General features: G+C 36.2%; 1 non-coding gene across 1 annotated transcript; it reads left to right on the forward strand.

Annotated features, from left to right (window-relative positions):
- Window positions 1-200: 200 nt before the first annotated feature.
- Trnag-ccc (transfer RNA glycine (anticodon CCC)) lies at window positions 201-271 on the forward strand. The gene has a single exon. It is a non-coding gene; the product is annotated as a tRNA-Gly (tRNA).
- Window positions 272-13,930: the final 13,659 nt, after the last annotated feature.

The raw sequence follows: 13,930 nt of genomic DNA on the forward strand, positions 1-13,930 counted from the left end.
CGTTATTTTACATAACTCAATTTCGACTAGATAATGTCATCTTTTAACATCTACAGTCTAGAATTTGTTGCACATTTGCGCACATAGTGCGCACAAGGTTGTGGAAAGTCCCTTCTCGTGTTCAACTTCACAAGCACTAAATGCTAATGAATTGCAATTTTTATTTGGTTATATAGGCTTAAAATCAAAATTGTTATCAAGCGCCGCTGGTGTAGTGGTATCATGCAAGATTCCCATTCTTGCGACTCGGGTTCGAATCCCGGGCGGCGCAACGTTTTTTTTTATTAATTATTATTTATTTATTTAGTATTGTTATCAAAACATATAAATAAATCAGTTAACAAATAAAATTAAAAAATACTTTATAAAACAAATCGCGAAGCATCAATTATTTTGATTCATCAAATTAATTTGTAATAGATCTAGACTAATAATACTATTTTTTTTTGCAATTGGTAATATTTTTATTAATGGTTTTTGTTTAGCGCAACTTTCACGTTGATAACACGCTCAGTGCGCTATGATCTAATCACTTGTGTGGACCAGTGGGGTATGATCTAATCACTTGTGTGGACCAGTGGGCTATGATCTAATCACTTGTGTGGACCAGTGGGCTATGATCTAATCACTTGTGTGGACCAGTGGGCTATGATCTAATCACTTGTGTGGACCAGTGGGCTATGATCTAATCACTTGTGTGGACCAGTGGGCTGATGTTGAAGGATAGGGGGCATCTTGGAGAAGGTTCCGGTGCTGCTTTTTCAAGTTGCACAAGTCTGAATTTGAACTCGAGGTCTCCAGCCTCCATGAGGAAAGGCTGACGTGTTAGCCACTGAGTTTGTCAAGTACTTATACAAATAGAAGATTTTGTAGTCTAAAAAAGTCTTAAGTTTAAAATTTGTAAAAGAAGCTCAACTTTCCTACACACTGCGTAACTCTCATTAAATTAATTGATTTTACAAAAGTAAAGTTCCCTCCTAAGACCATGCGAGTATAGCGCAGACGATGTAAAGGTTATCTGTTTCTGTGGCCCACGGTTTACGAAGGTATTATGTGGCCAGCACAATGACCAACCGCAATTACTTTTCTCTAACTAATGTCAGGTATGCATTAGAGCTGGGTGGACTAAAGATCCCAAAAGAAAGAAAAAAAAACAGTCTTCACCAGGATTCAAACCCGCGACCCTCCGGTTCGGAATTAATGCGCTTTAACACTTAGTCACTCAGCCTAATTGATTAACTAATTGGTTAATTTTTTTTCTTGATTCATGAGCAAGTTTTTTAAATGTTTATCTCAATACCATAAGGAATAATTGTGAATGGTCAAAAAAGTTTCTCAAGAAAATTCTCACCATTTTATCAACGACTAAGTTTAGCCAGGATCTGACAAGCCTGCTGCCTACCCCTGACAACAGCTCGAGTTGTACATGTTATTGTATTTTTTGTGAAGCTATATTGTATATTATGTTATTGTATAGCTGTATTGTATATTATTTTATTGTAAAGCTGTAAAATATGAAGCCTGTTAAGCAGAGTATGGAGATAATTTATAGCCAAGGCAAAAGTGATGTATTTTCTTGTAGCATCTTGAATCTGCAAAGGATTTAGTCTGGTTCATATTTCATCCACTTTGGTTGGAGACTAAACAATGGAAGTGAACGGTACACTTTCTAGATTATATTACATTTGGATTCAATGGAGTCAAGCTAGAAACGGGTTGGGGTCACGGGTCGGTGGGGGAAGGGGGGTGCTAATGTTGGGATGGAGCTCCAGACAGCTAGTAAACCGTTTGTCAGGTTCTGTTCTTGGCTCATCATACTTATGAACGATTACAGCCGATCTATAGTAAACACTTATTGATATTTCTAAAAGAATCCAGAAAAACTTTATCCCTCACTCTAAAACTGCACGTCTGTCTGTCACGTGTCTCCCCGAATCAACCTTCCCTCCCCCAATGTATGGCCTCAACAGCGATGCACATGCTCGTGGTTACAACAGACTCTATTCAGCCATTACAAACTTTAATCACCATACTTTTACTCTTCAGCTCATAGAAACACACACACACACACACCGTAACAGAGCGGCTGTGTGGCAGGGGTCTAAGGAACAGATAAACACTTCACTCTGTACTTGTAACTTAAATGTAACCTTGTAGAACAGCCGATGTTCCGACTGTTAGAGTCAAGTTTCAGTAGTTGATCTGAGTCGACACAAGAACTATTGGGATCTGCTTTGGTGCTACTATTGTTTAAATGTGTCTTGCAGAGGTGGCTACCGCAACACAAAATAATAGATTAATAGATCTATGTCTTAAGCCAGAATGTCGAAGGTGGCAAATCAAAATGTGAAACACTTAAAGATGTTTTCAGAGTGTACATAAATTGTTTTCCCCGGACATGTTGGGGACGTTTCCCTTCCTTTAGTTGACCGCATAGGAACTCAATTGAAACAGAAATAAAATAATTTAATAACGTGTCACCTATATATAGTGATTGACCAGTACTTCGAAAGAATATCTAAGCGAATCAATGATTTTAGAATTATTATAAAAAACATTAAAATGCATTTCTGAAAAAAACATTTTTGCCTTTCAAAAACCATGATAGTTTCTCTATGTATCTAACTTTTTACCTGTCTGTCGGAATAGTTTCTCTATGTATCTAACTTTGTACCTGTCTGTCGGAATAGTTTCTCTATGTATCTAACTTTTTACCTGTCTGTCGGAATAGTTTCTCTATGTATCTAACTTTTTACCTGTCTGTCGGAATAGTTTCTGTGTGTATCTAACTTTGTACCTGTCTATCGGAATAGTTTCTGTATGTATCTAACTTTGTACCTGTCTGTCGGAATAGTTTCTCTATGTATCTAACTTTTTACCTGTCTGTCGGAATAGTTTCTCTATGTATCTAACTTTTTACCTGTCTGTCGGAATAGTTTCTGTATGTATCTAACTTTTTACCTGTCTGTCGGAATAGTTTCTGTATGTATCTAACTTTGTACCTGTCTGTCGGAATAGTTTCTGTATGTATCTAACTTTTTACCTGTCTGTCGGAATAGTTTCTGTATGTATCTAACTTTTTACCTGTCTGTCGGAATAGTTTCTGTATGTATCTAACTTTGTACCTGTCTGTCGGAATAGTTTCTGTGTGTATCTAACTTTTTACCTGTCTGTCGGAATAGTTTCTTTGTGTATATAACTTTTTACCTGTCTGTCGGAATAGTTTCTCTATGTATCTAACTTTTTACCTGTCTGTCGGAATAGTTTCTCTATGTATATAACTTTTTACCTGTCTGTCGGAATAGTTTCTTTGTGTATATAACTTTTTACCTGTCTGTCGGAATAGTTTCTCTATGTATCTAACTTTTTACCTGTCTGTCGGAATAGTTTCTTTGTGTATATAACTTTTTACCTGTCTGTCGGAATAGTTTCTCTATGTATCTAACTTTTTACCTGTCTGTCGGAATAGTTTCTGTATGTATCTAACTTTTTACCTGTCTGTCGGAATAGTTTCTCTATGTATCTAACTTTTTACCTGTCTGTCGGAATAGTTTCTGTATGCATCTAACTTTTTACCTGTCTGTCGGAATAGTTTCTCTATGTATCTAACTTTTTACCTGTCTGTCGGAATAGTTTCTGTATGCATCTAACTTTTTACCTGTCTGTCGGAATAGTTTCTCTATGTATCTAACTTTTTACCTGTCTGTCGGAATAGTTTCTGTATGTATCTAACTTTTTACCTGTCTGTCGGAATAGTTTCTCTATGTATCTAACTTTTTACCTGTCTGTCGGAATAGTTTCTGTATGCATCTAACTTTTTACCTGTCTGTCGGAATAGTTTCTCTATGCATCTAACTTTTTACCTGTCTGTCGGAATAGTTTCTCTATGTATCTAACTTTTTACCTGTCTGTCGGAATAGTTTCTCTATGTATCTAACTTTTTACCTGTCTGTCGGAATAGTTTCTCTATGTATCTAACTTTTTACCTGTCTGTCGGAATAGTTTCTCTATGTATCTAACTTTTTATATGTCTATCGGAATAGTTTCTTTGTGTATATAACTTTGTACCTGTCTGTCGGAATAGTTTCTGTATGTATCTAACTTTTTACCTGTCTGTCGGAATAGTTTCTGTATGTATCTAACTTTGTACCTGTCTGTCGGAATAGTTTCTGTATGTATCTAACTTTGTACCTGTCTGTCGGAATAGTTTCTGTATGTATCTAACTTTGTACCTGTCTGTCGGAATAGTTTCTGTATGTATCTAACTTTGTACCTGTCTGTCGGAATAGTTTCTGTATGTATCTAACTTTGTACCTGTCTGTCGGAATAGTTTCTTTGTGTATATAACTTTGTACCTGTCTGTCGGAATAGTTTCTGTATGTATCTAACTTTGTACCTGTCTGTCGGAATAGTTTCTGTATGCATCTAACTTTGTACCTGTCTGTCGGAATAGTTTCTGTATGTATCTAACTTTGTACCTGTCTGTCGGAATAGTTTCTGTATGTATCTAACTTTGTACCTGTCTGTCGGAATAGTTTCTGTATGTATCTAACTTTGTACCTGTCTGTCGGAATAGTTTCTGTATGTATCTAACTTTGTACCTGTCTGTCGGAATAGTTTCTTTGTGTATATAACTTTGTACCTGTCTGTCGGAATAGTTTCTGTGTGTATCTAACTTTGTACCTGTCTGTCGGAATAGTTTCTGTATGCATCTAACTTTGTACCTGTCTGTCGGAATAGTTTCTGTATGTATCTAACTTTGTACCTGTCTGTCGGAATAGTTTCTTTGTGTATATAACTTTGTACCTGTCTGTCGGAATAGTTTCTTTGTGTATATAACTTTGTACCTGTCTGTCGGAATAGTTTCTGTATGTATCTAACTTTGTACCTGTCTGTCGGAATAGTTTCTGTATGCATCTAACTTTGTACCTGTCTGTCGGAATAGTTTCTGTATGTATCTAACTTTGTACCTGTCTGTCGGAATAGTTTCTGTATGTATTTAACTTTGTACCTGTCTGTCGGAATAGTTTCTGTATGTATCTAACTTTGTACCTGTCTGTCGGAATAGTTTCTTTGTGTATATAACTTTGTACCTGTCTGTCGGAATAGTTTCTGTGTGTATCTAACTTTGTACCTGTCTGTCGGAATAGTTTCTGTATGCATCTAACTTTGTACCTGTCTGTCGGAATAGTTTCTGTATGTATCTAACTTTGTACCTGTCTGTCGGAATAGTTTCTCTATGTATCTAACTTTTTACCTGTCTGTCGGAATAGTTTCTCTATGTATCTAACTTTTTACCTGTCTGTCGGAATAGTTTCTCTATGTATCTAACTTTGTACCTGTCTGTCGGAATAGTTTCTCTATGTATCTAACTTTTTACCTGTCTGTCGGAATAGTTTCTCTATGTATCTAACTTTTTACCTGTCTGTCGGAATAGTTTCTCTATGTATCTAACTTTGTACCTGTCTGTCGGAATAGTTTCTCTATGTATCTAACTTTTTACCTGTCTGTCGGAATAGTTTCTCTATGTATCTAACTTTTTACCTGTCTGTCGGAATAGTTTCTGTGTGTATCTAACTTTGTACCTGTCTGTCGGAATAGTTTCTGTATGCATCTAACTTTGTACCTGTCTGTCGGAATAGTTTCTGTATGTATCTAACTTTGTACCTGTCTGTCGGAATAGTTTCTCTATGTATCTAACTTTTTACCTGTCTGTCGGAATAGTTTCTGTATGTATCTAACTTTGTACCTGTCTGTCGGAATAGTTTCTCTATGTATCTAACTTTGTACCTGTCTGTCGGAATAGTTTCTCTATGCATCTAACTTTGTACCTGTCTGTCGGAATAGTTTCTCTATGTATCTAACTTTTTACCTGTCTGTCGGAATAGTTTCTCTATGTATCTAACTTTGTACCTGTCTGTCGGAATAGTTTCTCTATGTATCTAACTTTGTACCTGTCTGTCGGAATAGTTTCTGTGTGTATCTAACTTTGTACCTGTCTGTCGGAATAGTTTCTGTATGCATCTAACTTTGTACCTGTCTGTCGGAATAGTTTCTGTATGTATCTAACTTTGTACCTGTCTGTCGGAATAGTTTCTGTATGTATCTAACTTTGTACCTGTCTGTCGGAATAGTTTCTGTATGCATCTAACTTTGTACCTGTCTGTCGGAATAGTTTCTGTATGTATCTAACTTTGTACCTGTCTGTCGGAATAGTTTCTCTATGTATCTAACTTTGTACCTGTCTGTCGGAATAGTTTCTGTATGCATCTAACTTTGTACCTGTCTGTCGGAATAGTTTCTCTATGTATCTAACTTTTTACCTGTCTGTCGGAATAGTTTCTCTATGTATCTAACTTTGTACCTGTCTGTCGGAATAGTTTCTCTATGTATCTAACTTTGTACCTGTCTGTCGGAATAGTTTCTCTATGTATCTAACTTTTTACCTGTCTGTCGGAATAGTTTCTGTGTGTATCTAACTTTGTACCTGTCTGTCGGAATAGTTTCTGTATGCATCTAACTTTGTACCTGTCTGTCGGAATAGTTTCTGTATGTATCTAACTTTTTACCTGTCTGTCGGAATAGTTTCTCTATGTATCTAACTTTGTACCTGTCTGTCGGAATAGTTTCTCTATGTATCTAACTTTTTACCTGTCTGTCGGAATAGTTTCTCTATGTATCTAACTTTTTATATGTCTATCGGAATAGTTTCTTTGTGTATATAACTTTTTACCTGTCTATCGGAATAGTTTCTGTATGTATCTAACTTTGTACCTGTCTGTCGGAATAGTTTCTGTGTGTATCTAACTTTGTACCTGTCTATCGGAATAGTTTCTTTGTGTATCTAACTTTTTACCTGTCTGTCGGAATAGTTTCTCTATGCATCTAACTTTGTACCTGTCTGTCGGAATAGTTTCTGTGTGTATCTAACTTTGTACCTGTCTGTCGGAATAGTTTCTGTGTGTATCTAACTTTGTACCTGTCTGTCGGAATAGTTTCTGTGTGTATCTAACTTTGTACCTGTCTGTCGGAATAGTTTCTGTGTGTATCTAACTTTGTACCTGTCTGTCGGAATAGTTTCTGTATGTATCTAACTTTGTACCTGTCTGTCGGAATAGTTTCTGTATGTATCTAACTTTGTACCTGTCTGTCGGAATAGTTTCTGTGTGTATCTAACTTTGTACCTGTCTGTCGGAATAGTTTCTGTGTGTATCTAACTTTGTACCTGTCTGTCGGAATAGTTTCTGTGTGTATCTAACTTTGTACCTGTCTGTCGGAATAGTTTCTGTGTGTATATAACTTTGTACCTGTCTGTCGGAATAGTTTCTGTATGTATCTAACTTTGTACCTGTCTGTCGGAATAGTTTCTTTGTGTATATAACTTTGTACCTGTCTGTCGGAATAGTTTCTGTGTGTATATAACTTTGTACCTGTCTGTCGGAATAGTTTCTGTATGCATCTAACTTTGTACCTGTCTGTCGGAATAGTTTCTTTGTGTATCTAACTTTGTACCTCTCTGTCGGAATAGTTTCTCTATGTATCTAACTTTGTACCTGTCTGTCGGAATAGTTTCTCTATGTATCTAACTTTGTACCTGTCTGTCGGAATAGTTTCTCTATGTATCTAACTTTTTACCTGTCTGTCGGAATAGTTTCTGTATGTATCTAACTTTGTACCTGTCTGTCGGAATAGTTTCTGTATGTATCTAACTTTGTACCTGTCTGTCGGAATAGTTTCTGTATGTATCTAACTTTGTACCTGTCTGTCGGAATAGTTTCTGTATGTATCTAACTTTGTACCTGTCTGTCGGAATAGTTTCTGTATGTATATAACTTTGTACCTGTCTGTCGGAATAGTTTCTTTGTGTATCTAACTTTGTACCTGTCTGTCGGAATAGTTTCTGTATGTATCTAACTTTGTACCTGTCTGTCGGAATAGTTTCTCTATGTATCTAACTTTGTACCTGTCTGACGGAAGAAGATGTAAAGAAATGTGGTCACTCTATTTATTTCTTATCCTATCAAATCATTAAATAGAAACTTACTTACTTAGTACTTAGGCCCTCCCGCGCCGTTCGGCGCACTGGGCGGCAAGCTGTCTCCACAAAGATTTGTCAGTTGGCAATGTCTGAATAAAATCTGTTTTCCCATGTAAATTATGAGTGAGTCTTGTGTGAATGTATATTTTTTGGTTTTCTATAGATATAATGGTTATTTTTTTTTTTTTTGTGTAATGCACAAATTGTAAGACAAATTTCCTAATGGATAATAAAGATTATTATTATCGTTATTATTATTATAGATCTGTATTTCTCTGTATATATTCAGTCCCTCTATTACCAATTATGACATATTTTATTGTATGAACGGACAGACACCCAATACAAGGAACTAACCTTCAGGCTGCTACTCGACCTTTGTCTCCACCACTGATCAGCGTGTGGCCCCCAATACGACCATTAGCCCTTTGCCCTATGGATATTTACTCGGCACGCGCTGGACGCGTGAGTGCAAACGTCGAAACAGGGGCCAGGATTAAATTCTGAATCTTCTGTTCCCTTGAATTCCTCGAGGTGGCGTCACTTTACAAACCGGATATTGCTTGGGACTCGGTAGACGCTTCGCGCTCTTCCGACAAACTCCGTAGAAGAGTACTCGAAAACTGGTCTTCTTTCGGTTGCATCTTCGACTTGACAAGGTGAAGGGGGTGGGGGCACCAGCAGCGTAAGAAAGGGACTGCGTGACATTGTTCAAAGCAGCGAAAAGGTTAAACTTTTGACATTAAATGACATTATTCGACTATAATGCCTGTTTGGCCGAGTGGTGTGCGATTAGACTATCTTTTATATTGTTACAGGATCAAACCTTGTTTTCTGCAATAGTTTTAGGCTAGGACAAAAATACCATTTCTAATAACTTATCAAACATATCGAACTATATTGAGGTCTAAAAAGGGCCGCCGCGAGGGTTGTGGCCGCCTGCCTGCTAAATAAAAAATGCCGCCCCCCCCCCTTTTTTTTAGAAAAAAAGTTCATTAAGACAAAGCTGGACACTATTCCAAAATTGCCCTTTGAATCCATCTTTTGTAGACCATTCCATTTTTCCCGTTCATATTCGCCCAGTTGTTGTAGCCCTGAAGTACAACCAGGAATCATGCAACAATTTCGGATTTACATGCATTCAGAAATAAGACATCTTGGTTCTTTGTGATCAACATTAAAAATTGATCTTGTTCTGATTACTGGCTTATGCTCCTGTATTTTCGACGATTATAATTGATGACTGTGCTGGGTATATTACAATGAACAATTTAAATGATCATGATCTATATACAATTTCTCTATAACTTTGACTGCTCAACAGTGTTACATGGTCTGGACGTGGATATGTTAACTTGTTTGTTATTGTAAGCTAAAGTAAAATCCGAAACAAAAGCTCTGAATACAAAAGCCATTGACTGTAGAACTTTTTCAACGTTCCGTATACTTTCATAATAATTATCACGATTTTATTATATATTTTTTCATGAGTTTAATACAAAGTAAATAATCCAAAGTACAAGTGACTTGAAATAAAACATAGTAAGACAGTGTTTCTCACATTCCCGGGTGGCGACTCCCTAGATAATATTTTTGTTCGAGCCCCATTTAGAAGCTGGAGCCCATAGTGAGGTCCGTGAGTTGTTTTTTTAAGAATGTAATAAAAAGAATGTAATAAAAATAGAAATGAAAATATAGTCACAATTTTTAGGTTTGATTTATCATTTATTTTAATTTACCACTTTGTAAAGATTCCAAAGTGACGTCATGAAACTTCACTAAAACGTTGTTTTTTTCGGAAATGGTACTGACTACATCATTTTTAGGCTGGAGGTAGAATTGAAAATGCGACAGGTTTCCGCTTAAGTCGGCAAGAAGTCTAAACATTCTTTAGCCCCCCCCCCTCTGTTGTTGGTCGATTGTTGGCTTGTAGCTCCAGATAACTAGTACAACTGAACCGATGAATGCGTTTTATATTGTTTCATAAATAAACTTTAAATAACTTGAATAAACTTTTTTATGAACAAAGACTTAATATAATTGTTATTATTCACAGATTTAACTAGAAATAATTAATTACAAGTAATGAACGAAACTGATATTTAAACAAAATCTAGCTCACAACAAAAAAATAAAGTCTTTACTCTTTCATGTCTTAAGATCGTCTCACATTAGCACTAAGTACGTCAATTTCATCATCGTCACTGCATAACCACCACTCAATCTCTTAACCTCTACTTACCAAACACTCCATAAAATTGACTTTTTAAATAACGGTAATAGATCTAATTACAGTGCGGGCTATTCGACTTAAAACAAATATAACAAACAACCCGCGAAAATTCAAGGCTAGAAATGAGTACGCGATTATGGAAAAACTCGTGGGAATCCCTCGCACGCTTCTCTATTTTATTTGTTCTAGTTTCCAAAATAATTTCTTATGTACGAATATTGTTTATATTTTCTAAGAATAATGGAATAATTAGAATTAGAATATTTAAGTTATTTTTTTCTATTTAATAATTATTTTTTTAAATAACCTTGGACTAATGATTTGGCCGCCCTCTAAAGTCGGTCACCTGCGTGCAATGCACACAATAGGTAGCGGCGGCCCTAGGTCTAAATCTCATAACAACCATAAGATTGATAATAGAGAATATACTAAATACTTTAGTTTAAACCTTACGGTTGGTAACAGTGTCATGGTTAAGAAGTGTCCGCTTGTAGCCTGATTGTAACATACCAATACCATATTTACGCCAGAGCTTAAATATGGCATGTTTGTCCATAGGGCCTACATGTATTATTAATAAGTGATTATCATTCAATCTTTCGAAAACTAGTCTGGAGCTCCACTTACTTCCATCCGAGCCTGCAGACAAAAGAAACTTTTTTTATTTTGTAACACTGTTGGTTCGTACTTTTGAAATGCAATACAAATGAATTAATTAAAGAAGACATTTACAGAGTGATATTTTTTTAAATGCCACATAAGAAAGCAATGCCATTATTTTACGTGTATCAATCAAAGTTGAAACAAGATCTAAATCAATATCTTTGGTAGAGAACTATACAAATAGTGCACAATCATGGAGATGTACATACTCAAAGTTAATCACTGTATCATCCTTTGTTTACATTTGTACAAAGCTTATATCAACTCGCTCTGTCTGTCGGGTAAAAGGTTGGTACACGTTATTTCTCCCACACCCAATCTCGGATCAAGCTGAAAATGTGCACACTTATTTCTGTTATCTGACAACACAAGAATCAATTTGAAAAATAATCATTTAGTTTATTAGGCCCTAATTATTGGTAATTAATTATTGTTTGGTATCTTGAACAAAGGAAAGAAAATGTACTTGATTGAAGTGGTGGTTTAAGCTGAATTAGTCCCCCTTATATGTCGCCGCTTAAAAGTAACTTTATACAAACAATATTATTGATAATTAATTATTCTTTGGTATCTCGAACAAGGGAAAAAATTGTACTTAACTAAAGTGGTGGTATTAGGCTGAACTAGTCCTCTTTATATGTCGCCGCTTCAAAGTAACTTTATACAAATAGATAACTATACAATCGTCAATTTTCAAAGGTGCCTCACTAGCAGAGTGGTTAGGATGTCGGCTTGAGGAGGCTTAAGCCATTAGTTCGAATTCAGCTAAAATCATGAAATAGCGCTAAACAATTGGTAGAAATATATATGATCACACAGATTTATTGTTGTTGATCTAGAATCCCTAGATCTATTACAAACTTAATTGCTTGACTGATCCAAACTAATTGATACAATTACACTTCGTATAAGTTTTATTTTTTTTTAAGTTGTGGTGATAATGTTCATATATAGGATTGCAAACAGCAGTTGATACAACCTGGGTCATAAGATTTAAGGAATTCTATGTTTATGTATTTATTTTACTATTTTTTCATTGGTCCATTGGTTGGGACAGAGTGACAGCGCTTGAAGTTTTGTTATTGTTGTTGGCTGAGGCCTGAGTTATGGAGCCTAGTCGTACGATATGAGTAATATAGAAGTCAGTTGTATAATGATGTGTATATTCATTTAGTTAACATTGGATGCCTTGTCTACAACTACAGCTGCCCTGATTACTTTTATTAAAGTTCTATTTTGTTGTTAATTCATCTCTGGCGTCTCTTCGAGTTATTGAAAGAAGTATTACCAGTACGCTATGTGTCAAGTATAATTAAACTATAATCCCAGTAAGGAGTTCATAACAATCACAACAAAAGTATTCATGTTTTTTAAATTGCTTTTATGTAACGCATGTTTAGTGTGCTATGGTCCAATCTTTGTTGTGAACCCATGGGAAGATGGGGTATCTGGGAAGATGGGGTATCTGAGAAGATGGGGTATCTGGGAAGATGGGGTATCTGAGAAGATGGGGTATCTGGGAAGATGGGGTATCTGAGAAGATGGGGTATCTGGAAAGATGGGGTATCTGAGAAGATGGGGTATCTGGGAAGATGGGGTATCTGAGAAGAAGGCAAACACAACTCTGATCGAGTTGGGATTCAAACTTGAGCACTCTTGCTAGGTGGCCAAGCCGTAGCCAAACTATTTGGGCTTCTCAGCTGCACATCCCATTATATCATCCAATCTGTATTCTTTAAGTAATAAAACTTTAGTAAGAGGGAAGGGAAAAAAAGAAGGGAAAGCGATACAAAGGTATGTGATGGCGTTAGGAAGATAAAGAGAAACGTAAGAGAATGAAAAGAATAAGATTGGGAGACATTTGGAAATAAATAGGAAATAAAGTGTGCGGAAATACCCGAACTCTTAGAGTCTGTTCAAGATAAAGATTTTCTAGTTCCCTTGCCTAATTTAAATGATTTAAAAAAAATACTTTGAAAAGTTATAACGGTCAAACCATAATTTTTCCCAGTGTGCCCAACGAGCTAGTAAATCTTTTCCCAACGATATACATCAACGGTTAAATTTCTAGGAATATCGTCAGAGCCGTTTTCAAGAACCAGAAGGTTTTGCCAATCCATTCCAAAAGTGAGACATGAATAGAGGTATAACATTTTGTTAATAATAAATACTTCATGATTTAACCAAGAGTATTTAAGTATTGAGGATAAACACAAGACATTTTGAACCCATTAATTTTGGTCTATGTTCTATGTTCTATTCAGAAGACTATTCTTCCAGCAGTCCAGCACTACTAGCAAGCGTTTTTTTAAAGGCATTTGCTGTCGGGGAAAAAAAATCATATTTCTCTTCTAAAAAATTGAGTAACTCAGTATTTTACTACTACCACCCACTCATTGTGTTATTTCTTCTTGGTAAATATTTTCATCGATCTTCCAACGGTTTTTTGTTCTTCGTTGTTCAGATCAAGACTGGGAGAGATGGTGAGGATAAGTTTTGAACTGGGAGAGATGGTGAGGATAAGTTTTGAACTGGGAGAGATGGTGAGGATAAGTTTTGAACTGGGAGAGATGGTGACGATAAGTTTTTAACTGGAAGAGATGGTGACGATAAGTTTTGAACTGAGAGATTATTTTAAAAAAAAAGACAGCAATCTATCTTATATTCCTTTGCACGGCTTTATTATAACTCACCCCCCCACACACAAACACACACTTTTTCTCCCTAATTCCACGACCCTTCACTGAAAGTTAAGAGGACCCCCAAATATTTACCATTTCTCTCAGTTCTATTGCTCATGACATTGATACATTTTTTTTTCTCTCTTTTCCGCTTCAAACAGCAGGATTGAACGCGTTCTTTTGTTGCCAGTTTGGAGCATCCGAGCAAAAACTTTGGACATCCAGCGGCTCAAACTTTGTATCCAGCTACTTCCGGCAGGCTAGACGAAGATTAGTCAACCTTAGACCCGAGGGTGAAAACTGTTGGCCACTTGA

The sequence above is a fragment of the Biomphalaria glabrata genome, chromosome 9 (genome assembly GCF_947242115.1).
Source record: "Biomphalaria glabrata chromosome 9, xgBioGlab47.1, whole genome shotgun sequence".
In the NCBI taxonomy this organism is placed as follows: Eukaryota; Metazoa; Mollusca; class Gastropoda; family Planorbidae; genus Biomphalaria; species Biomphalaria glabrata.